Source organism: Polypterus senegalus, chromosome 12 (assembly GCF_016835505.1).
Source record: "Polypterus senegalus isolate Bchr_013 chromosome 12, ASM1683550v1, whole genome shotgun sequence".
Classification (NCBI taxonomy): Eukaryota; Metazoa; Chordata; class Cladistia; order Polypteriformes; family Polypteridae; genus Polypterus; species Polypterus senegalus.
Genome location: NC_053165.1, coordinates 134,087,106 through 134,114,620, shown reverse-complemented (window position 1 = coordinate 134,114,620; position 27,515 = coordinate 134,087,106). Strand labels below are relative to the sequence as shown.

Genomic DNA, 27,515 nt, shown 5'->3' with positions numbered 1-27,515 from the left:
TTAGCAACAGGACTTGCTGATATATATATTTTTTCTTTTAATCACACACTTACACATCTGATGCAGGCTTTTGTGAGTCGAGGCCACCCATCACAAGCTAGCCAAGAAGAACAGAACGTATGGTACAGTTTGCTCCATTAAAGGTAGCCACTGTGATTTCAAACAAAAAAAAGAAAGGAAACCAATGTCGGGAATGCATTGATCACAAGACATTATGCTTCATCTTGATTTTTACCAGCCACTGAGGAGGAATGTGCTAAAATTGAAAAGTAAACCAGGTCTAAGAGTGTTTTGTTTTCCAATTTATGCAGTGTGATTTTTCTGTTTCAAAAAAGCATAGGATCATGGTTTGGATAAACAGGTTTATATGTTGAAAATCATTTTTTCAATTGGTTTCTGTCCTTGTGCAAACAGACAGGCAAACACCTGGTCAAATGACACTTGGTGCTGTTGCCAATTATGTAGTATGTAGTTGTGTATAGTCTGCATATTCTTTCTGTGTTTTGGTGGCCTGTCATTTTTGTTCTCTCAAGCCTGTCTGATTCAGCCTTGGGGTCAGGCACCTCATAACTAATGGATTTTCCTGTGCAGTAGGTTTTTGTGAGGCTCTTTCACAATGATCTGATGCCAGTTGTGACAGAAAATGTAACAGCATCCCATTGTTTAATTGATCTTTTTTTTTGTGTTGTATAAGGTGTGTGATCTTGCATGTTTTGTTATTCATTAGCAAATAAGGGACATATTAGTTGACTAGAGAATTCTGCACACACATATAGGAACATTCACAGTCAATCAGAGGAAGAGGCTGAACTAGTAACCTTGTTTGAAGTACAGTGCTCTTAACAACACTTTTAAAGTGTTATTTTGATTTCAGACCTCTTAGTAAATTGTTGTTTTAAGGTGTTGATATTAAAATATAAATATTACTGCCAATATTAAGGTGTGTCATTTGTTTTTTTATAAACTGCTGTCATAGTGCCAGATATCAGATAAGTTTGCAATGCCTTGCACTGAGATGCATGTCTTCCTTCCAATGTAATAAAATGTCAGCTCTTTCGAATTGGAAGAACATTTATTGTGTCTGTAGTTTTCTCATCTCTTGCGCCTTTTTCTTTTCTTTTTTCCATTTCTGCCGATATATTTTAAACAGAAAATGACAATGTCAAAAATAAGAGTATGTAACATAATTCTTTTTTTTCCCCCCTTTCTGTGCCTGATGAAAGAAGTTGATACACCTGGAGTTAGTTATTGTTAATAGGATGATGTAGTGCTGAGCGGTATGACCAAAATTTTTCAAAATTGTACCGGTTTCACGGTATTCAACGGTATTTTTTTCCCATGCCTGAGTTAACCACATTTTCCACTGCAATTACTGCAATAGACTGGCTAAGAATAACCTATTCCACTGTCATGAGATTTGTACATTCTACAAGTATTAATACAGGTTTGTTTTTAAGGAGGGGTGCGCTAATGAAGAGAAGGAATCGCATTGCATGACACTTGCAGTCAAAATATAGAACCTTTTTTATTCAACAAATTTTGCAAACAACTTAAACTAAAAATTTGACAACATATTGCCAACCATCCAAAGAGGCATTTAGACTTAGTAAAATATCCAGAGGTGCTTGTCAAAAGTTGTATTGCACTGCACATGTCTTAGAAAAGGAATAAATAGTAAATATTTGTAAACCAACTACACTTTCTGTTAATGTTAACAATCTCTGTCCACTGACATGTTAAGGTGACTTTTTAAACAACTTTTCCATCATTAAACTGCATAATATTTAAACTAATAAATAATAATAAAATAAATAATAGTGCAACTTCCAGTAATAATACTATTACTTCAAGCCCAGGTACATTACACAGTATTCACCAAATAAAATAAAACAAGTGCAACTTGGTGATGACATCTTTAATAACTGACCCATCATTAAGGCAAATTGCATTAATATGGACCTTGCTTCAAGCTAAGCTATATACATAACGGCTTCAAAAAAAATATGGTCCGTTTTTTAAATCCAGTTCACCATGTCAGTCTCTGTGGGCGCGATTGCACGACCGCGGGGAGTTGATGAGGTGATTGGGGCGAGACACACCCGATCATTCTCATTTGCTTCATCGACTTACTGTGGCATGTGAATAAGGCACTGCACCCACGGAGACGTATATTTATGGGCCAGCAGGATAGGGGGAAGGAAAAAAGAAAAGAGAGAACACAAGGAGGTTAAGGAAGGAGAAGGCAGCACAAGCTGGGGCTCCGTGAGGGAGCGCAGGCTGAAGCGATCTAGGGGCTGGTTCACCAAACTGACTAAGTGTGTAGAGTGGGGCGAGCGAAATGTAAGACCTCCAGATGGATCTGAGGAGCAACTGAGTGAGCGCAAAGGAGGACGGGAGGTGTTCTGACCTCGGACAGTCTGGTTGCGCAGTGTGGCGGCAGCCAAGACAGAGGTTTGCACAAAGCAGTTTGTGCTGCAATGGCTCTGCCAGCAATGGCGGTGAAGGGTGAGCCGTGAAAACAGAAGGTGGTGTGCTGCAATCGGGCGAGGAGAGTGACTGCATTTTAACCTCTATTTTAACGGATTTATGTATTAGGGATTTTATCCCCATGTTTCACTGGTTTTATGGATTTGCTATTTATTTGGGTACTGTATTTTTCTGAACACTGCACAACGGACACTTTTGGTTTTACTTTTGACTGTTTTTAACAAAAGCACTTGAGCACTTTCCACCATCCCCTGGCTTCAATGAGATTTCTCAGCGCATCTCGGTCATAACTATTGACAGTGTTGGTTCAACAGACTCCCATGTGGGAAGAGGTAGTCTATAGGAGGCCGGCATCATCACACTATTACACAGTAACCAGGTACGTTACAATGTCGGGGAAAAAATAAATAAATAAAACAAGTACAACTTGGCTTGCAGTATTATCCAGTAGTATAGAAACAGTTTTCACACATTTGAACATAATGGTCCATATCCGACCTTTTAAAAGCAAAGTATCTCCAGACAACAGACATGGCACCTTTTTTCATCAAAAGTTCTTCTGTGTCATCATGTTCGACTTTATCATCTGCCACAGCTTCCGTTTTGGAATGTTCTCTGCCCATTTTCACCACTCAGTACCTCCACTAACGAATATACAGTAATCCCTCCTCGATCGCGGGGGTTGTGTTCCAGACCCCCCGCGATAGGTGAAAATTCCCGAAGTAGAAACCATATTTTTTATTTATATATATATGGTTATTTTTATATATTTTAAGCCCTTATAAACTCTCCCACACTGTTTATAAATATTCCCCGAGTTATACAGCATAATCCCTTTGTATTCTCTTAGATATTAGGTAAGATTCATTGAAATTATGTATATAAACACACTGTTTATATACAGTAAAACCTAGATATTATTTTAAAGATATTGAGTGTCTCCGATATCACATATGTTACAGCCATTACGATAGACAGGCCACCAGCAATAAATACGTACAATGCAAGAAAAATAGTATACAGTAAATGTGTGTACAGTGACACTAAGCGTCGCATACATGTACTAAGTACTGTAAGTAGAAAATTAATTATGGTTACTCACCAACAATGACACGATGACTTGTCCGATAACAATGAGTTTAATTTTACTGCACAACAAAGGAGAGCGTTACAGCTCTTCCAAAGGGTCCACTTCAGGCAATCAACAAATCCAAAACGTTTACCTTTTCGGCAATCGTTAACATCTTCCGTTTGCGCTTGGGCACGGCCCTTGAAGCAGGAGCAGATCGTTTTGGAGCCATAATGAAGGGCTTGACTATGCACAAAGATAAACACAAAAGAGCACAACTCTTTACACAGAGAAACACGTTGATGCTGAATGAGCGAGACGAGACTTCCTGGTTAACACTGCATTCAGCAGGCAGGAACTTAACTGCGTGCTCTGATTGGTTAGCTTCTCAGTCATCCGCCAATAGCGTCCTTTGTATGAAATCAACTGGGCAAACCAACTGAGGAAGCATGTACAGGAAGTAAAAAGATACATTGTCCGCAGAACCCGCGAAGCAGCGAAAAATCTGCGTTATATATTTATTTATGCTTTCATATAAAATCCGCGATAGAGTGAAGCCGCGAAAGTCGAAGCACGATATAGCAAGGGATTACTGTACTCCGTTGCATGCGTATTTAGTGGTGCAGCAGTGAAGCAGGTCCCCTCTTAAACAGTTTCCCACTGCGCCACGTTCCGAACGTTGCTTAGGCTATTTAAACCGGTGTTCCGGTATAAGAAAAATCCATATTACAACAAAAATAATAAACGGTTTTTGGTATGAACCAGTATACCGCCCAGCACTAGGATGATGCATTAAAGAATTGGGGAAAACTTTAAAATGGTTTTAATATTTGATCACACTTGCTACCTGTTGCTTCAAAAGAGGGTTAAGAAAATGAATGGCTCATGTTCATTAAATGTTTATCAAGAAGATTCAAGGCTAACATGTTTAACAAGTTTATACGTAAAATAGACACATTTGGCTGTTAAGCTAATAAGCTACTTGTTTACTAAACAGAGAGGACAAATTGTTATTTATCTGTCCCTTTTCTAATTCAAAATATGAGATGCTGTACCAAACACAAGTTCTCTCACTGTTCACACTCAGACAAGGAATGCCCATTTAAATTAAAGGACAAAATAAAAAGTCATTAAAGTAGCTACTCTTCTGATATCTGCCAAATATGCGCATCTCTATTCTTCCGCTTAAAGTTCAACCATACAACATGTACATCTGCTGTCCCTATCTATGCATGATGGGTCTACTTGTCATATTGCCTTTTCTCAGTTTATTACTTCACCTTTCTTAATGGAGCAGCTAATATTCCAGTCTACCCTCTCTCCTTAGGTCTGCCTTACCTATCTGCTTATAGGACGTTTTCAGCATCCAAAGCACACACGGGTGCTGTCATACTTTGTGTAAAGGAGCACTATGACTGAATTACCCTAAAGCTTGTAAAAGCAGCATTTGAAAAAATGGCTTTTGAAATCGGTCAATTTAAAAATTATGGATCAAGTTGTTTGGAATGAAAATCTGACAATTTAGATTGAAAGCTAATCAACAAGAGCATAACTAGTATTAAAAATAATTTATAATGTTTTTGTTTTTTTTGTTTTTTACTACTCGTGCTTGATGCTTCAGGTGTTTGTAGCATTTCAAATTGATTTGTTGGACAGGGATCTAAATAATCTTACTTTCATACTTAAATTTATTCTTCTTTACTTTCTCAGTAGTGGACTGAGAGCCATCCTGGGTTGATTCCTACTTTTTCATTGCTCTCAAAAGGGGCTACTCCCTTCACATTGGTTTTTAACCTGTGGGCTTAGTAAATGTTTTTTTTCCCAAATTCCCAAAAATGGTAATTTTGCAGCTATAAACTGTCTGGGTATAAATGAGTGTGACTGGGGGTGTTCAAGAGTGTGGTCTGCAATGGTCTTGTTCATGTTGGGGTCCCATTATGAACTTAATGCTACCAGAATGGGCTCCAGCTCACCACACAACCTTGAGTTGAACTGAGTAGGTACAGAAAATGGATGGGTTATTTACCCAACTTGTTGGCTACAGGTAAAGGGCTGCTGTTTTTTCATTAATTCAGCATACCATTCAGTGTTCCAGTGCAAATTTAATGGAAGCAGCAGATGCTATAGCCTTTCAGGCAAAGGATTCACCAAATGTGTAATGGTGATCTTTGAGGATATTTTCTCCCTCCTTTTTTGTAGTCTACCAGCTGTATTCTGCATGAGGTATTTTTTTCCAAATCTTGTTCCAAAACAAGCAAGTGTAGTCTGCTCCTGAAGTTTAGCATATAAAAATGCAAAAGCAGGACAGTGTAATCGAAGGTGTGAAAAGTAAAATATAAAGGCAACAGGTTCAGGTGCCTCCGCCATCATGCAGCATTGCTCTTTGATGTCACCTCACATGTTTCTCTAATGATTTTCAAAATGTTTCAAGTGGTAAAGGAAAAGGTTCACTGTAAAGTGCGTAGTTCTCAATATGGAGCAGATGTGAGACAGACAGTACTAATTACTTTCATGGAGTAGAGGACAGCATTCAGATGGTGTCCTTGTATAATTGCAAACTTGTTTAATTAATGCATTCTTACAGTTGCATTCAATCATACAGTTTGGAATTTTAGCATTCCATTTTTGCATCACCTTATGCGGATATATAAAGTTAATTTTATTCAAAATGCCTCATTTTGGGGCTGTTTACAAAGTAATGGACAAGTCGGTAAGGAAACTCTTAGTAAAAGCTGTGTGTGTAGAAGGTTTGGGCCTCCAGAGGATTTTGTGCTCCTTGCTGTCATGTTAGAATCTGCTTCCCCACAATACCGCATTCTGCTGAGTGAATTTACAAACACATTGATGGATATTTCATGCACTTATTTGTTTATTTTTAATCTTTAGCTGCATCTATTTACTGAATCTGTGTAATGCACATTTAAAATGTGGGAAGGTAGAGTGGCTGCAGGGAAAGAACCAATGCTAAAGAGAGTGCCATTCCACTTCAGGACACAATGAACAATTCTTTGATACTCAGTCATTTGTATGTAGTGCCTTTCGTGATCTCAGTGTTGCATACTGTACATGCAGTAGAAAGAGAATTGAAGTAAAGTGATTTTATATGGTCAGTTGTAACATAAATCAGGCAGTGATACACAAATGTGAGGGCTTGAGGGTTAAATACCACTGGTTATTTTTTGGTTATGTATTTTAGGAAATAAAATGCCCTCATAGCCCGGTGGAGTCGCTCCCACGTAGTTCAGATTTAGTGTCATTAGGCATTTTCCTGTGGGAGAATCCAAAGTTTTAGCTTTTGGCCCAAGATCAAGAAGTCTTGAGGAGCCAAAGGAAAAACATTTTTGAAATGTAGGCTCTCTAAAAAGTCTAGTTAATGCACAACCTGACATCTAGCGACCTTCAGTGCAGACTTTTGAGACACTGGCAGCGTTATATGCATTGTTATGTGGATCTTAGCTATAAATAAATCTAAAAATGCAAAGCTTTTTAAGGTTTTCTTTGACTACATGTTTTTTGAGTTATGTCAGGAGGGGTTAGTGAACAGATTTACTGCTGGATAGCTGGGGGGGGTTGGGTTAGAGTGATAATTTAATGCATTTTAATAATATCTTCTGGTTGAGTCATGGAATGTCTTCATTTTTTATTCATTTATTTAAGTACAAACTGTTTACTGGATTATAATCAGTACAAACTGTGTTATTAGTAACATGACGGCTTAATGGTTCAGGGCTGCTGGTGCACACAATCCATGTCCTTGGTTCGACTCATGTGCTCAAGTCATTGTTTTTGAAGAGTGTACATGTTCTCCCTGTCTCTACATGGTGTTTGCTTTGAGTCTGATGGTTTTTCCTCCACATGCCAAAAACATGCAGCGTGAGCTGATGAGAGATTTTGTATTAACTTAGTGTGTGTATGTGGGTGTCTCCTGGTGCCCTCCATAGGACTGATCCTTACCTTGTTCTCAGTCCACCATGACCCTAAAGTGGATTACACAGGATTGAGATAGTTTTGCTTTAAATTACATATAACATTATAAATAAGTTGGTGCTCTAGTAGGTACCACTGGATCCTTACAATTCATGGACTCTGTGTTCATTTTTCAGGCCGTCAAAGATTGCTTATTGATGAACATGCGAGGAACCCGATGCTGGAGAGAGAAACTTTACCTCCCTGAATGAAGAAAGGGAGAAGTCAGCTATGTGCATTGCTCAGATTGTTAACTACAGAATTCATAGCCCAAACGTTGAGCTTTGCGTAAAGCATTTCCAAAACAAATGAAAGCTGTGTATTTGAAGCACTCGCTGTACCTTCAGCTTGATGGCTCTCTGCACTTCACATTGTTGCAATGTTAGTTTTAGCCATCTGGAAAATCTCCCAGAGCTGCCTGAGTTTTTTTTTTTTTTTCTCTCTCTATAAACTTTCTACAGCTAATTTGTCTGTGAGCCTTGTCATCTTTAAAGCAAAGTTTTGACTTGACATGCAGTATTGTTTTTTGGTTACATTTTTTTTAAATCTTTGCAAGACTTTTACTGTATATATCTGCTGACAGTGTTGCTAGAGTCAGAACTTCTGTACTTCTAAACAGAGTTACACCTCTAATTAATAGAAGTAACAACAAACCCTCAGAAATCAGCAATTTGCTATATATATCTATATCTATATCTATACCTATATCTATCTCCAAGTACTTATGTGAGTATACTTTCAGTTTGTCACTAAGGGGAAGGCTATGGTGGAAAAGGTAAACAGCAAAGTGACAGGGCCTTACCAAATTCCACTCCTGTCACTGTCTATATGGAGTTGACATGTTGCATGTAAATGTTTCTCCAGGTACTTTGGTTTTCCTCCAAAATAGTGACTTAGATTGACCCCATATGTGTGAAAGATGGCTTGTGAGTCAATGATATCCACTAGCAGTGATTTGGCGTTGCAAGCTGAAATGTTTCCTGCTTTGTGGCTAATGTGGTCTGAACAAATTTTGGCATCCTGCGTTGCAGAGCTGATCTACAGGTTAGAAAATGTACTTTATGAATGGATAGACCTAAAACAAAAATCAGGTTATTGTATTAAAACATTAATATGATTTTTTTTTTTTAAATATTAAAAATACCAAAAGCTTTGTGTTCTGTACCAAGACTTTTTTTTTTTTTTTTTGTTTCTTACTTGCAAAGCATCATTGCAGTCTTGGAGTCATGCTGTCTGTGACTTGATGAAGGGAGATTAAGACTGAATTACATTTGACATGTAGAAGATCTTTGGGCTTTGTGTGGAGTGACTATCCACACTGTCATGCATGCTTTGGGAACTTAGCAATGAAGGAATGCTAGGCAACATGGTTTATAATTGGGCAGTAATTAGTGGAAGAGTGGGCCTCCAAATGACATCATTTGTAATTGATCAACATTACCCAAAGTTGTTAATCATTTTTATTGCTTCCGGACGGTAGAACTTGGAGTCATTGCAAGTCTCTATCTCTCTCTATCTCTCTCTCTCACAGTTTTATATAAACTGGAGCACATGTCACAACTGCAGGAGTTCAATATAATAGATTGCAGTGTAATAATCAATGGTTCATGCCAGAAAGCTGCCCACTGCATTTTGTTTCTTATGATGCTTTAACAAGACTAGAGTGTTTGTCTCCTTCAAGCAACTTCATGTGAACTATAAACACTTCTCCCTTGAAGACACAGTTTTTAGCTTTGCTAAGACCAGCCAAAACTTGCTTCTGTATTAAATGTAAATCCCACAAATCAAGTCTTAGAAAGCATTACACCTCACCATGCTGGCCTGTTCCCCTGCCTGAAAGTGGCTTCCATTTGAAAAGGAAAAGTTGGCTTTGTCATACGGGCATGAAACCTGTCCCTCTCATCGAAGGCAACACAAGCTATCCAATCAGAACTAAAATTGGGTTTTCCTGGAAGAGATGTGTGAATGCAGATATCTTAAAAATTAACCTAAAAATATATATTTACAGTATATTAACAGCTATAGATTCTGGTACCTGTCATGGAGGTGTATTTCATATTTAATGATTCTCTTTGCGAAAGAAGTTTCCTGTGTACTTTCTTAAACTCAGTCTCTTCACACACTTTTATCGCCTATTATTTGTATCTTTCATCCACTTGAACATCCCCAAAGTCAATGTCCATAACACTTTTCATGAAGCTGCAGGGATTTTTTTTTTATTTTACACCATAAACTGCTGTGTACCCAGCCCAGTCTGATGTAAAGTGGTAGCCGTTTGCATTAGCAGCCATGTTCGCATAGAACTGGGCACAATCAGCTTGAGGAGAGCTAGCAGAAGTTATATATTTGCTTTGTTCATCTACTACTTTCTACAATTTCATTTTTTTATGTAGCATAAACTGGCAAGAAAGATAATAATGCTCCAAAAGCAAAAAGTTGTGTTTTATAGAAATATAAATATTGGTAAAGCACTTCATCACTGGCAAGTTCTAAAGAAGCAGTTGCCTTTGAGGTTTGTGCACAAAACTATAGAAGCAAACTTAGTGTTGTTTTCATTGTTGTACCAAGCAGTCTTCACATCCTTTGTGATTCTTTGGCACTCTATCATGGCCTACTCTATTCTAGGTAACTTACTTTTATTTAAATATTTAACTATAGTTGTAGACAGATACACATACAGTGGAACCTCAGGTCATGACCCAAAGTCATTTCCCCTATGGGATTGTATGGAAATACAATTAATCCATTCCGGACTGTATGAGCTGTATGTAAATATATTTTTTTTAAGATTTCTAAGCACAAAAATAGTTAATTATACCATAGAATGCACAGTGTAATAATAAACTAAATGTAAAAACATTGAATAACACTGAGAAAACCTTGAACAGAGAAAAGTAACATTGCAAGAGTTCACACTATAGCCTTACAAACCGCTCTTTTTAAACACTTTTTTTAATGAGTTTTAAGCACAGGGAAAAAAATGAACATTTTGAAAAATCTGTAATTTATAAAAAAAAAAACTAACCATAAACAACCAAAAAAACTAACCTTGCATGAGTCGAGTTCTGGCATGAAGGAAGTTTGGAGGAACTGGGTGGAGAGGAGATTACAGTTTTGAGGTAAAGTTTGTGACGATGCGGGTCCACTGCATGCTCCCATCTCGCTTCTGGGAGTCCTTAAACCCGTCACCGTCGGTAATGTTACCGATGAGCACGACAGTGAGGCACTACAATGGAGCAATCAGATTGTGCAAAAAGTGTTAAGTGCTTTTATTAAAGTCAACAAAACAACAATCAAAAACAAAGTCCAAATTAAATAAAGTGCAGTGCTTTCCGAATCCTTCAATAAATGATCCCGTAAAAACAGAATTGAAGTGGAGGTTAAAATACAATAGAAAAAAGTCTTCATTAAATATGAGATTAAAACAATGCTCGAAGCAGTCTCTCTAAAAACAAGCCCAGTGCATTCTTTAACTGCCTTCTCGTGCTCTTTCTCTCTCTCTCCGCTTGCTCGCTGTCTCGCGCTGCACAGGGTTGTGAACAGATGCAAAAGTTTGCCAAACTTTTTGGTCTTCACCCGATTTGTACGTGGTCCGAGACGTTCGTGACCCAAGGCTCCACTGTATTTGGTAAAGTGGCAGAGTTAACTGGTATTAAATGTTGACATGTGGCCCTTACAGACAAACTCTCTGGGTGTCCGCTCCTGCATGGTGATAATTATTTGCATAAGGAATTCTATGGTTTGTAACAAGTGTTCAAGAATGTTCTAAATGAAGACAGAATGCAGGACTGTTTTTTTTTAAATAGGTCCTTATCCCTCCATCCATTAGCAACATCTTCATTAACATCTTTGGTTAATAACATAATGAATTTCATTTATTTAGCCATTGTGTGTCACTTCTCGTCTGGATTATTGCAATTCCCTTTTCTTTGGTCTTTCTCGCAAATCTATACTAATAAAAGGCAAAGCCCTCACTCACTCACTCACTCACTCACTCACTCACTCACTGACTCACTCACTCACTCACTCACTCACTGACTCATCACTAATTCTCCAACTTCCCGTGTGGGTGGAAGGCTGAAATTTGGCAGGTTCATTCCTTACAGCTTCCTTACAAAAGTTGGGCAGGTTTTATATCGAAATTCTACGCGTAATGGTCATAACTGGAAGCAGTTTTTCTCCATTTACTGTAATGGAGATGAGCTTCAACGCCGTGGGGGCGGAGTTTCGTGTGACATCATCACGCCTCCCACGTAATCACGCAGTACATAGAAAACCAGGAAGACCTCAAAAGCCTAAGAAAACATGCATTATATAATTGAGAAGGCAGCGAAACAATAAGAAGCGAGCGAGTGACATATACAACCATATTCATGAGTTCTGCTACTTCGGAAACAAAGCACGATGTAAACCTACACTTTAAATTAAGTTCATAGACAGGCTGCGCTGGCGTTTGTAATTTAGTGCCTGCCCATATAAGGCCGTCCGTCAGCGGCAATCCAATAGCAAACTCCCACTAAATATTCACGGGTTAAGGACTGTGCTTATGCAGAGGAAGATGAGATGGTCAGGGTGGTGTTTGACACAAACTCAGCGAAACTGCGAGAGAAAGTTTTAAGTGCCAGGACTAAGGTAACATTAAATACAGCCACGGACATAGCACGAGATGGCACCAGCACAGCTGGGAACCTTCGATGCATGTACACCGAGCGGCTCACGTGAACTGGCGCAGTGCAGAGATAAAAGCAACAGTTCCAAAGAGCTGAACAAAACCGAATTACACAATTGAAAAGGCAGCAAAAATATGAAGCGCCTGATAAGCATATTCATAAATCCAGCTACTGCGGAAACAAAGCACACGGTGGAAAAAGTCAATGTCCCGCTAAAGGAAGACAGTGTAAAAAAACCGTGCATGCAGTGTGTCAGGTCTCAGATAAAGAAGAAGACGAGCTGTTTATTGATGCAGTAAGAAACGAATCGATGAAAGAAACCTGTCATCTTTACAACGATTGACAAACACGGAATGTAACTTGAACACAACACATCCTACAAATACGAGCCTGATTGAAAGAAATAATGATAATCAAATCCTTGATGACAGCAACACTCAGTAACACTCACAAAACAAATACTGTATATTGACAGTCATGTTACGTTATTTTTAAAATGTTCCCTTTTCTTTTCTAGCTTTTTAACACACTACTTCTCGCTATGATACGCGGGTATATATATATGTATATATATATTCCGATCTACATACTCGAATAATGGATACTTTATTCGCCATCAATGATTGTTTTGGTAAAGCCATACTCAGTGTATTCATTAGATGAACGGTAAAAAGTAAGAGCGAGGGAGGATGCAGGCTGTAGTGCGCGTCAACTCTATCTGAATTGCGCGATCACATTTGAAAAAATATATCTTTTCAAGTTCTATTTAGTCCATATTTGTCAAACTCAAGGGCCACGGGCCACATCCGGCTCGGCGTGTAATTATATCCGCCCCGAGATCATTTTATATACTGTATTATTGTTATTAATGGCCCAGGTATATGAAGCGCTGGTAACACAATAAACTACAGATCCCATAATGCAGCGCTTCAGCTGCCTTGCCGAACACTTATTGCGAAGCTAGCTCACGCGATGCTGGAGAGAAAAGTTCATTCTGAAAATAGAGCCTTTAAAAGCGATGGGAGGCTGAGTATATGTTTACTGAACCCGTGTGTCTCATTTGTGGAGCTAATGTGGCTGTAATTACAGAATTTAATCTAAGACGGCACTATGAGACAAAACATCAGGGTAACCTGAATGCAATGCAGAAGATACAGAAAGCAGAATAATTAAATAAGAATCTGACACTTCAGCGGACGTTTTACCGTGCACAATCACAAAGTGATTTCAAGTGAAGCTGCTTTTATGAGAGACACAAATGCACCAGTGCAACTTTCCCCTCTTTCCCTGTTGCCAAGTAATGTTAAACCAAGTCGTCACTACGGTGTTCCCAAATCGCACTTTGCTGATAAACTGAGCGCACTGAGTTTGCACGGCGCTTTGGTGACTTTGAAGAACAAAAAAAGTCCGTCTACATGCGGCTCGAACCTTGTGCATGTTTGGTAGCACATATCTGTGTGAGAAGCTCTTCTCAGTGATAAAGACTAACAAAACAGCACACAGGAGTCACCTCACTGATGAGCACCTGCAATCCATCCTGAGAATCTCCACAACACAGAACCTCACAGCAAACAGAAACGAACCTGTGGCCAAAAAGATGCCAGGCGTCCAGCTCTAAAATGACATATGAGCAAAGACAACTGAATGATTTGATTTGTTATTGCTGAAAGGAACACATTTTATTTATATTTCCAGGTTTTGTTATGCAGCATGTTCATATTTGAATTTGTATAATTTTGACAGGATATATTTTTATGGAGAGCAAAATCTTTTGGGATATTTAAAATGTAAGTTTATTTTTTATATAAAATTACATAAGAGTAAAGAAATTTGAATGTTTGTTCTTTTAATGTTTACTTTATTTCTAACTTGTATAATTTAGACAGGATATATTTTTATGGAGAGCAAAATATTATAAGTTGTTTAAGGTTTGAGTTGATTTATTCAGGAATAATATTCCTGTCTGTTTTTACCATTCCTACCAAAGATATTTCTGTCGACTAAATAAAAATTCCTTCTATTTAAAATTTAAATAGAACTTGAACAAATACGATAGTTCATAATATCCACGCAGACTTGCACGTAAGAGCGGGAGTTATCCATTTTAACAAGCAGCGTATTGCACTGATCCGAAATAGCTGTGTGTGTATATATGTAGATATGTATGTATATGTATATATATGTTTATATATGTGTGTGTATGTGTATATATATATATATATATATATGTATTTGTGTGTATATATGTGTGTGTATGTATGTGTATATATGTAGATATATATGTATGTATATATGTGTATATGTATAGATATGTATATATATATGTTTGTGTGTGTGTGTAAATATATATATATGACAACAACACTCATCACTCACAACAGTGACAAAACAATTACATTAACAATCATGTTACGTTATTTTCAAAATGTTTCCTTTTCTTTTTCATTGCTTCTTTAACACACTACTTCTCCGCTGCGAAGAGCGGGTATTTTGCTAGTCTCTTTATAAGCTTCAGCTGGTCCAGAATTCAGCTGCCCGTATCATTACTAGAACCCCCTCTATTCACCATATCATTCCTGTTTTGCAGCAGCTTCATTGGCTTCCAGTTCAGTTTTGAATTCAATTCAAAATTCTCCTACTAACTTTTAAGGCTATCCTCAACCATGCCCCTCCATATCTGTCTGACCTTCTCCATGTTGCCATTCCCTCCCGTACCCTTAGATTCTCTTCCTCCATCCACTTGACTGTCCCCTTCGTCCGTCTTACCACTATGGGGAGCAGAGCATTCAGTTGTTCTGCTCCCAAGCTTTGGAACTCACTACCCCCTGAGCTTAGAAATATTGGATCATTTTCACTTTTCAAATTTAAACTTCACTCATTTGTTTAAGACTGCTTTTTCTCTTTGATTAAAATTCAAAAGTTAAAATCGGACAGAGCAATTGTACTTTTGTTTATAATCTGTGTTTTGTCTATTGTTCAGTGTCCTTGAGTGTTTAGAAGGCGCCTACAAATAAATAAGATGTATTTATTATTATTATTATTAACAGGATGACCTATTAAGAAAAACACCAAAAAAAACTGAGTTTTAGTTTTCAACATAGTTACTTTGAGAATTAGTACCATAATGTTCTGTACAACTCTGATAAAATGTTTTGTCTTGCTTGTGCAACCACTTTTTTTAGCTTGATTGTTGCATCATTAATTTAGAGCCCATAACTAATTACTATGCTGCCTGCTACCTAATGCACCATTACTTTTTTATTTTCCATTATGATTTCCTCCATGGTGGCAACACTTTTCTCCTGTGGTGGTTGTTGAAGGCCATCCAGACCTTGGGTCATCATTGATATAGGTCCTGCCATGATAGAATTCTTCAGCTACTCTTGTGAATGTGACATATAAAGGGTAATGGGTTTGGTACATGGTGACTTGGTAAAAATAAAGTTCTCGAGGCAGAGTGTTCTTTAGAGTTAGAAATTCATTGATAGAATGACACTTCATTTTGTGGTTTTCAGCATCAATGCTGTCTTCTGAAACAAACATACTCTATACTAATCCACCCATGCTAGAAGCTTTTAATTTATATATTTTATGATCCATCAGTCCATTTTCAGACCCATTGATCCCACTGCTCAGGACCCACATGAGTCACATGGAAAGTGCAGGAGCTATTCTTTACTATATATAAAATCTTCAATCCAGTAAACAACTACAGTATATAGGATATCAAATGAATAAAACATGCACTTAAACAAATGTCAATTTTTGGTTATAGAAAGGAGCATCAATGCTATGAATATAATTACATACTACACTTATTGTTTGGCATTAGCACACAAAGAACATTTGCGTTATGACAGCTTGAATAATAATCTTTAAAATTCTAGATATTGAACTAAGACTGAGATAATAAAAAGTTGCTTCCAAATCCAGTCCTAGGGAACCACTTTTGTTTTTAATGGGGCTCCAAGTCTAATCAAGAAGGTTTTTATTTGCCAGTTTCTGTGTTTTAAGTTCAATATGGAAATTTCAGAACTAAGTTTGATAAATTATTAGAATGTACAAAGCATTTATGTTTGCAACATGGAAATCATTTAGTTTTTATTTTTAACTTGGTTTGTTAATCTTTTATAATTTTCATTGAGCATTTCTAACTTAATTATTTACTAATGAGCGCATTAGTAAGTTTGATGCTGAAGTAGCAGCAGCCTTTCAACATTCAGTATTGTTTGCCCGCATATCTGTTCCGCTTGGTGGTAATTGTCATTATAAGAATACAATTAAGTGTGGAAACTTCACAAAAAGGGCTTATTAATAGTAAAACAATAAAATAGAGTTAAAGTTTTAAAAGTTATAACAAAAATACAAATATTTTTAAATGTCTTTATAAATGTAAAAAATGTGTTCTGAATACAGAATAAAAGAAGAAGAATAAAGACCACATCATTTAATGAGATCAGTTAGCGTTAAAATGACCCACTGATTGTCAAACTAGTGGTAACAAAAATCTACAGCCACAGTGGGTCCACATGACTTACACGGTAAAAAATAGAGTCAATAGTAGTGCTGGGCTGTATGACCAAAATTCTATATCACGGTATTTTTCAAAATTATACCGGTTTCACGGTATTCGACAGTATTTTTTTCCCATGCATGAGTTAACCACATTTTCCACTGCAATTACTGCAGTAGACTGGCTAAGAATAACCTATTCCACTGTCATGAGAATTGTACAAAAAAAAATGTTAATTTGCACACAAGTATTAATACAGGTTTGCATGGCCCCATAAAATGATAGTTTTCAAGGGGGTGGCACTAATGAAGAGAAGGAATTTCATTGCATGACAGTTGCAGTCAAAATATAGAACATTTTTTATTACACATTTTGCAAACATCTTAAACTAAAATTTTGACAACATATTTTCAACCATCCAAAGAGGCATTTAGACTTAGTAAAATATCCAGAGGTGCTTGTCAAAAGTTGTATTGCACTGCACATGTCTTAGAAAAGAAATAAATGGTAAATATTTGTAAACCATCTACACTTTCTGTTAATGTTAACAATCTCTGTCCACTGACACGTTAAAGTGACTTTTTAAACAACTTTTCCATCATTAAACTGCATAATATTTAAACTAATAAATAATAACAATAAAATAAATAGTAGTGCAACTTCCAGTAATAATACTATTACTTCAAGACTTCAAACCCAGATGCATTACACAGTATTCACCAAATAAAATAAAACAAGTGCAACTTGGTGATGATATCTTTACCAGCTGAACCATCATTAAGGCAAATTGCATTAATATGGACTTGCTTCAAGCTAAGCTGTATACTGTACATAAATTAATAAAACTGCAACTTGCATTTATAATGCTATTTGTGGTATAGCCCTACAGAATCGTATTGGGGCCACGGTGAAGAAAAAAAAATACAGACACAGGGAAGAAAAAAAAACATTTTGAGAATAAAGTCAACATGCTGACTTTATTCTCATAGTTTATTTTGTAATTAAAGTAGAATGTCGTAAACTAAACTTCATCCTAAAATCAATGTTTAATTTAAGTTAATGTAGCACATTAAATGCTTTGTGTTAAGTGTTCCCCGACCCAGTTGTTATTCACTATGCGCTTCTTAAACTGACTTCCTCTACACTAAGAGGAGGCACAGGCAGCGATTGCCGCACAGAATTCATTCACTTCATGATATTCCTGCTCTCTGAAAATTTACAATGCTAAGATAAATACTTGATATCATTTTCAGGATGAAATGCATTAAAGCAGGTATTAAACATGCACGGTAGTGTGGCGGTAGTGCTGCTCCCATGCAATGAGGGGTCCACAGATGTACATTCAGTGTAGAGAACTTTATGGCAGGTGTGACGAGGCTCCAAAAAAATTGGATGTATGAATGGGTATCACACCGGTTTAACTTAAATATTGTGTAAATGTTGGATTCATGATCTGGTGTTCGGAGACACGAACACAGAATTCAGTTATCGCATGTGTTGTCTCTGTCTGACATACCAAACCCCCAGTTCCTGTTCACCTTTTTCTTTCGACACATAACCAATCACCACACGACAAAGGTCTTTGTGAAATGAAAACAAGTTAAAAACTTAGTGTTCAGAACTTAAAAGAAAAAAATCTTTGTTATACATGTTTAATTATGCCATCCATTCAAGGTTGCATCCATCCCAGCAAGCATTGTGTGTGAGGCAGGAGGAAATCCTGAACGGGGCGCCAGCACATTGCAGGGTGAATACGAGCAATACATACACTAGCAGGGTCAATATAGCATAACAAAATCCCACATCCTACGTGACTTTGAAAGGAAACTGAAACACGCCGAGGAAACCCACCAGAAAAACATGTAAATTCAAAGTAGGGAACACCCGGGACCCCATTGCTGCGAGGCAGCAGTACAACCTCCACGCCACCGTGCCCCCACATAATTAATACATGCTTTAATGCATTTCATCATGAAAATTATATCAAGTATTTTTCTTAGCATTCTAAATGTTCAGGGAGCAGGAATATCATGAAATTAATATATTATGTGTGCTGCCTGTACCTCCTCTTAGTGCAAGAGGAAGTCGGTTTAAGAAGCACATAGTGATTAACATGGCTCCGGGAACACTTAAGACAAAGCATTTAATGTGCTACATAACTTACGACTGCATTGGAGAAAATCTAGTAAATTAAATATTCATTTTATGATGAAGTTTAGTTTACGATGTTTTACTTTAATAACAAATTACGAGAATAAAGTCAACATGTCGACTTTAATCTTGACAAACAGCGAGAGTGAAGTCGAAATGTCGAGAATAAACTCAACATGTCGTCGCACTATTACACAGTACCCAGGTACATTACACAGTATTGAAAAAAAAATAAAACAAGTACAACTTATCTTGCATATTATCCAGTAGTATAGAAACCGTATTCACACATTTGAACATAATGGACCACATCCGACCTTTTAAAACCAAAGTATCTCCAGACAACAAACATGGCACCTTTTTGCAGCAAAAGTTCTTCTGTGTCATCATGTTTAACTTTATCGTCTGCTACAGCTTCCGTTTTGGAATGTTCTCTGCCCCTTTTCACTGCTCAGTACCTCCACTAACGCATGTACTCCGTTGCATTCGTATTTAGCGGTGTAGCAGTGAAATAGAGCACATAGACATACCGTATGTACGCGTGTACCATGCGCACATTTTTTCCCGGAAATTAGCATTAGAAAACCACAGGTGCGTGTTATACACGAGGAAATGTAATTCTGTACTGTTTACTTCTTCTGCTCGCGCACTCGCGCTCTCTTTCTCGCTTGCTTGCTCGCTCTCTCTCTTGTTCGCGTGCTCACACTCTTTCTCGCTCGTGCCCTCTCTCTCTATAAACGCTTCCTATACAATCACAACGTGTGTCATACACAGGGCAAAACGATTTTCGTCATTTTCTTTGTAAAAATTAGGGTGTGCGTCTTACACGAGGGCACGTGGTACACGAGTAAATACGGTATATAGATAGACGCCGCATTCACTGTGTTGCCCAGTTGACACAATACGTCCGTGCACCCGCCATATTGCAAGTGGCAAAAGTGCCATTTAAACTAATACAGGTAGACGTGGAAACCAGGTTTTCTGATGAAAAAACAATAATGTTTAAAACGGTATCATTTACATACAACTAATTTTGGCGAACCGTTTAAATGCAATTATTTATACCCATTTATACACTAATAATGGCAATTATTAATTATTATTATTAAATAATTCCTCCCATATAAGTGACATTTCTCGAACTGCCTTCTTTCATCTCCAAAACATTTCTAGACTTCGTCCTGTTCTTATGCAACACAGTACCGGAAGTATCGATTAATGCCCAAGTCACCTCGCATATAGATTATTGTAATGCTGTTCTATCTGGCATCCCAAAAAAACGTATCCATTGCTTACAACTTCTTCAAAATTCTGCTGCCAGGATAATAACCTGCTGTTCTAAATCCACTGAACATATTACACCTATTCTCTCTCAACTGCACTGGCTCCCTGTTCACTACAGAATACAATTTACAAAAACTGCTCAACATTTAAAGCTCCCCCTACCTCACTGATCTCCTACAGACTTACACTCCCTCTCGCTCACTCAGATCCTGTAATTTGAGAGTATTTAGTCTAGCAATATGGTGCAGCCTTAGTTTGTGGAAGACAGACACAACTAAAGACATGAGCATGAAATGATGGTTGTCAGTTTCAAACTGTGTTTCATCAATGTGCTCCTTGAGGAAAAACACATCATCTGAACCAATCTCAGCCCGAACAAACTGATTGATCAAAGATACACTGACAGCTTGCCCTAATGTCGACTGTCGGATAACACGCTCAGCTACTTTGACCACCTTGACTGTACCCTCAGAAGGAATCATCAAACCTCCTTTGTTTTTTGATGTGAGCAAGTGGTAGCTTTGATCATATGATGCTGGTACAGCATCTGTTACCAAACTAGCACGGCACACATCACAGGACAGCTTTCTCAAAGTCTAAGGGCTACATCCCACTGCTTGCTGAGGTGGATTCATTTGAGAAACCTTCACAGTTTGAGAAATGTTAACAGCTAACAACAATCTACATAGTTAGTGACTAAATACGGTTAGCCAAAACGTTGTTTGGAGGCTCACTTGATCACATAAATGCATAGCTTTGCTAGCTTAGCCTGGCGTAGCTAAGGTTAAGATTATAAAACGGGATTTTATATTGGCCAATATAACCAAAACAATTGTTCAACCTTACCTACAGTATGAAATGTAATCCCCGGGATCTGGTTTGGAGCGTACAGCGGTTTACACAATCCCAAGTAGCACATGCATGAGGCATCTTTATCCATTACTTCACTCTATAGCAGTGCTACTCGCAATATGGCGGTGACGTTGACATATGATGCTGCTGGTCATGCGGCATCTAGTAATTCTATGTCTATGCTAACGCATGTACTTCGTTGCATGTGTTTAGCAGTGTAACAGTGAAAAAGGTCCCCCTTAAACAGTTTCCCGCTGTGCCACGTTCCAAACGTTGTTTAGGCAATTTAAACTGGTGTTGCGTTATAAGAAAAAATCCATATCATAACAAAAATAAAATACTCTTTTCAATATTAACCGGTATACCGCCCAGCACTAGTCAAAAGCTTTTCCTCTTTATTAACAAAATTAATGTATAAATTATTTAGAATAAAGTGTCTTAGAGCTATGTGTTCTTTGGTGTCCTTGTTCTTTTGTGTGTCTTTGTCTTCAGAAGCATTTTAAAAATATAGATATAGATAGATCTTTGCAGTAGTTTTTCTACAGATGAATGATAAAAGCATCTTGGCTAGTAGTTGTGTTCTTCTTCCTGCTATACACTTACATGTGTAAGCGCTAAAACATCATCACTGTTTGTGGATTAGGCTCTGCCGCTGCCTGCAAGAGACAAGTGGGTGTTTGGCTCTGCTTATGTCAGAAAATAGCACTGACACTCTGGGTGTCAGGATCTCCTCCGCATGTAGTTTTTGTTTTCAATCACACGTTTTTTTTAAACAAACCACATATATATTGTAGGTGCCCTAAACCATGACGCCTACTTTTCTTACAGTGTGTTCACAGCAGTCAAGGGTGCTTGAGTTCAGCACCAGTCTAGGCAAGGTTATCACTTGCTGAAGGGCATCTGTAGATTTCTTCCTGGACTTTGTGAATGAAGCCTCATCTGTACAAGTCATCCGCCTACATTCCAGGTTATTTCCCAGAAATACAGTATATGGAAAGCACTATATTTCAATACATAAGAGAAATTGCTGACTTGCATTATGGCTTGCTGCAGGATTCACAGTTGGTCCTTTGATGTTCCTCTGAGTTTTCCAAATCATTCTTCATAGGCAGATGAGAGCCTTGAAAGCATTGTGATGTGCCTGACTGACTGTCCAGACTGAAAAGACTAATAATAATCATCATCATGGCATTCTTGATGTGGCAGAAACAGCATCCCAAATATCCCTAGGTTGCCATAATCGGAACATATTTGGTTATCAACTTTTTATGATGAGACCAAAGAATAGCCCTCTAGTGCAGACTGCAAACATAATGAATGTGCAAAACTAATTGTTTGCAGAATTGCTTATACAGAGTGCCAATGCTGGTTTCCAAGCAATTATTTGTTTCCTTTGATTTTATTTTTGCTGTGGGAACAAATGTGACTAAGAATTCCAAATGTAATGGTTTTGCCCAACTAAAGTTTAAACTTGTAGAACTCTATTAATATTATGAACTGTGAAGATTTTCTCATAGTAGAACTCGATGGGAATAATTTAACATAGTTATCTTAAAATTATTTAATTTACAGAAGAAAGGTTAACATTTTATCTGTGGTCCTATATGTTGGGTTGTAGTTTCATTTTTATTTTTATTTGTTTGAGACATTATCATCCCGAAGCGCCCCTCTAGCTGCCAAGAATATGAATAATGCTTATTATCAGGGGATGCTGTTGTTTCTTCCAAGATGTTTGCACGTTTTAATTATCTGCCAGAACCCTTTTGAGTTTCCTCTTTGCCTTTTTAATTTTTCATCAATCCTTCCTTTATTTCACTGTTCTCTCGCAGGATGGTCTTCTCCTATCCTTGTCGGTTCTTTATTTCTTTTCCTTTAATGGCTTCAGTATATTCCTTTCAGCTACAAAATCTGGTCTTTTCTTTTCCCTGCATTCACTGTGTGTACAGGTTACCTCAGGCAAATTCTCTTCTTATTATTTATTCCATTTTTGTACCAGAATTGCACATTTCACCTTAGACATTACCAATGCAAAGAAACTTTTTTTTTTTTTTAGCTTGCCTTCCAGCCTTTCTGCTGCTTGACAACTCCCAGTATTTAGGCGAATTAAGGGTTTTAAAGTCGCCATGTATCACACTTTTTTATCATCATAAATAAATATTATAAGTGATGGATTATGCCTTTAGCATTTAAGATTTACAGTACTAAAGAAAGGTACACAGCATGTTTTGACGTTCTCTTTGATTGCTAAAATGAATTCTATACATTTATTCATTGCTTCTTATAAAGTAATCCATCCTCCCCATCTAACCTCTTTTCCAGATCATTCCTCCACTTGTCGGTCCTTATGTCTTCGGTGACTGTCAGTCACTTCTCCTTACTGTATATCTGGTTCTAATTGCCTTCTAGAAAAGTGTGCATTTTCAAACAGGTAAGAGGATTCCTTTTTTCTCTTTTTACATAGATTTGCCTGCACTTAGCAAGAATTATGCATTTATTCTCCCATTCTTGGTTCCTATTAGTTTCAAAACATTCTTGTATATGTGCTTGTTATTCTTTTAATTCTTCTGGCTTTTTCCATTGTTCACATTTCTTATTCTTTGCTTGAACCCTTAGGCAGTTGTATGTAATGCTTTCAGCAGAAACCATTCCCGTTTTCACTGTAGCTTTTCATTGTTTTTTTTCTCCTCCTGATTATTCAGTAAAATCGCAGGCTGCATTTTTACATCTGTTATAGTACCTTTCCTCTAATTTTTTTTGAAGAAGAAGAAATGGCTCAGCATTTTGGCCACCATTCTAATTGTTAAAGGCAGTTCCATTTAGCAGGAGATGAATGCAGCCTGAGAATGTGTCAGTTATAGTCCAGATTTCTTCTGAATCTGACCACTTTCACTGAACCCCTACAGAAATGAAAGGATTTCATCGTTAGCTTGTTAATTTAATTGATATACCTGAAGGAAGTGCAGGGTACAAAAAGTCATTATGAGAGACTTTATTCCCTTTTCAGCAAAAGCACTCAACTGCCAGCAACAGCACAGCAGTGGGAATGTCTTGTCTGCAGGTTTAACATTTTGTCTGCTGATATCCTTTGCGTGCTGTCTTCTATTTTTTGTCCATTGGCTTTGTGTAATGACCATTGTTCCCTGCCACAGAGTGGTGTTTTTTTTTTTGTTTTTAAACTTTGTTCAGTTCTTTATTTATTTTCTTCTGAGTAGACATAAGTTTCCACTTGCAGCATCTTCTAGGGTAGGAATGTCCAAATCAGCTCCTGGGGTGTTACACTGGCTGCAGGGTTTCCTTCTTGCAACTTTCCAATTTAGTGACCATTTTTTGCTGCTAACTGACTTCTTTTCCCTTAATTTTAAGAGACTTGCTTTTTAAGACTCTGCTCTCTACATTACCTCTTTTTTCCCTTAACTAGCAGTAAAACAAAAGTGAGACACAAAGTGCACCAATAGATGTCTGGCTACGTCAGGGCCTCAAACTTCAACCAGATTTTTTTTAAATTAGAAGACAGTTCTTGTTCTTAATAAACCTGTTATTTAATTCCATAGCCTGTTGCTGCTTTCAATCCACACAACAGACATTTCCAAAATTATTTAAGTTTTTCCTAAGATCACCATTAAAATGTTTTGGTGATTTGAGCATACCAACATTACTGAGACCTTCATCTTTCTTTCTTTTTAAATATTGTATGATGGTTAACTTGTCATGTATTGGCTCACATTTTGTATGTCATTAATGCTTGACTGCTAATTAAGGAAAAAAAGAAACAATCAGTCAAAGTCTATGCATAGACTGTATGCACTCATCAGATTTAAAGAGCTGGCTAAAAACATGCATGTCCTATAAAATAAATGTATCTGTTGATGGCTTGGATCCATCCATTTTCTGTTGTGAGGCTTAGGCAAGGATGTTTTTCTTTAGAATTTAAACATGAAGGAACACTAGTGAAGGTCTTTTTTTCGCGATTGCACCATTGTTTTGGATAACTGAAAGAGCATTGCCTTATTGCCAGGGCCAGACATACCGTGATATGACCATGATATGATGATGTTTTTTTATTTATTTAATGTTTTGCAGTAGGTTAAGATATAGTGTAGTTTATAAGTTATGTTTAATAGACTGAAGTTTAAATTAAAAGCATATTCCACTATGGGCAAAAGTGTGGTACTCTGTTATACCAAATAAGAGACACTTAAACTAGTTAGTGACACTTTAATTGTAGAAATGTCAGCAGTCTTCACAATATTATTTTTATATTCATTTCTTATTTAGCTGATGTATTTATTCAAATTGACTTAAAACACTTAAAATACAACTGGTTACACTATTTTCGTTTGGAGCACAAGTAGGTTAAGTAATTGTTCATGGTCACACAGTGTCAATAGTGGTATTTGAATCCACAACTTTAGGGTCTGAACGCTCAAGCATTAACCATAACACCACACTGCCTGAAACCGTTCTAAGAATACACAGTGCACTGTTGAATCGTCTAATCTCAGCCCTGACTGATTCCTTTTGATAGGAGCTCTGTGTATGTAGGGGGTTGTTAGCCAATAATAAACAACAGAATGTTTCATATTTAAGCCCTGTTGTTTCAATACATACTTATGTAATAGAAAATTCTGTGGGCTGCATGCAGTGCATGTACACTTTTGTATGTGGCATATGTTACTAGATCTTTAGTATGCCTTTTTTAAAAAAATATTTAGTAAGCTTTCTTGTAAAAGCAAAATGTATTGATTGGATCTTGACAGTAGTCCGACAGGGCCCTTTTACTTCTTTGTGGTGTAGTACATAATTTTATTACTTCATAGGGGATCTTGTGATCGTAGAATAAAAATTCACAACAAAAGCACAGGCCTCTGTCCCTTTACAGAAGCAATCTATTTTTGAACACCTCATTGTGTAGCGAAGTTTGTACTTTTTGTGCACTTTTTACCATAGATTGGAAACACTGTTAAGTATCCCCTGACACCAGAAATTCACCCATTTTTTTCATATGGCACCAAAGCACAAACAAATTGACAGAATTAGTTTAATAATAACATTAGTCATTTAAAAAAACCCTATTAAGACATTTATCTTTATTATATACAGTTTAATAATGCTGTTTACTTATGCTTTATCACTACAAGTTTCACATTCAAAGGAATGGCCTTTTTGGTCTGTCTTGGGCTTTTCCAAAACTATATCATGATGTTTTGTTAGAGACATGATTCTCAGGATATTATAAAGACAGGTTTGAGCAACACCATTTGAGTAAACCGTAGTCCATGACTGCACAAGTACAACTCGCTCCTGGTAACATATCCTGCTCTGCACAATGCGGCAGGCTGTTAGAAGGAGGGTCTTTGAACACAAGAACAGCTGTGAGAATGACTGAGACTGCAATTAGATGCGGCCAATATCCAGCCCTGTCCAAAGTATGTAGCCACATTCCATTCCCCACCGTCACAAGGTGTACTTGGCTATTAGCGCTAGTGAGATGTGTTTTAAAAATTGTTCCTGAATGTAACTTCGTAGTGTGAAAATTCGGTTTCCTTGTGGCTCATATAATGAAAAAGGATGTGAAAAGAAATTTTTGTAAAGCAGCTTTTCAAAATTTGGGGACACCCAAAGTCTTCAAAAACTTCATTTTTCTTTTTTCAGTTGTTGTATACATGTGATAGAGGTGACAAAAATCATCATTTTAAGTTGTTTTTGCCACTTTAGGCATGGCGGTTCCAATTAAAATGCAGACCTAGACAAGTGTTGCTCTGATTGTGGAAGCAATAATTGAATTACTGTGAAGTACTTATTACTGAAACAGCCCAAGTAGGTATTAACAGTATTGAAAAAAAATCTAGAAAGGTGAGTTTTTTTCCCTTATTTCTTAAGCCCACTGAAATAACCTAAGAAAATCTGGACATTCAGGGTTGATAAGAAAAATTAGCCTATGCTGTTCACAAATAAAAAGTTGCAAGTACTCTAAAGAAACAACCTGTCAAAAAATTGTATATATTTTTTTTAATATATTCAATTCTAACCTTGACACAGACGGACAGAGTCACAAGTTTGCCACACAACACACATTTATTCACATGGGAAGCACTTTTCTTGAACCCAACAGCAGCGCTACACAAATAAACCGCTCCAAAGCCCAGTCCTTCTCTTCTCTTTTCTGTCTCCACTCCTCACCCAGCAAGCTTTATCCACCTCCTCCCAACTCTGGCTCTCCAAGTAGTGGAGGCTAGCTTCTTTTATAGAACACCTGGAAGGTCTCCAGGAATACAATGAGCTTCTTCTGGCAGCACTTCCAGGTCTGGCAGAGTGCTGCTGAATAGGGCTTGGCAAAGGTCCAGGTGGCCACAGGCCCCAGCAGAGTTGAGCTTCCATGCTCCAAACCCACAGCCCCATTACGAGCCAGGGGGACTGCCCTTTAGGGTTCCGTGGAGATAGTGTCCAGAACAATCTCTCCCCTCCAGTCGTTCCATTATCGAGGTGTCACTCTGCGGTCCACCACAATGCCATGCATAGGTTT

At 37.5% G+C, this 27,515-nt stretch overlaps 1 protein-coding gene across 3 annotated transcripts in view; it reads left to right on the top strand.

The window, feature by feature from the left end:
* The window catches only part of peak1 (pseudopodium-enriched atypical kinase 1), a 152,911-nt gene that overhangs the window by 11,906 nt on the left and 113,490 nt on the right, over window positions 1-27,515 (top strand). For 2 of the 3 annotated variants that reach the window (XM_039773489.1, XM_039773490.1), the window contains exon 2: window positions 23,312-23,420. The exons of the other annotated variant lie outside the window; for it this stretch is intronic. The gene's annotated coding sequence lies outside the window, so the exon portion shown is untranslated. The remainder of the gene's footprint in view (window positions 1-23,311; window positions 23,421-27,515) is intronic. 3 annotated transcript variants of the gene reach the window in all.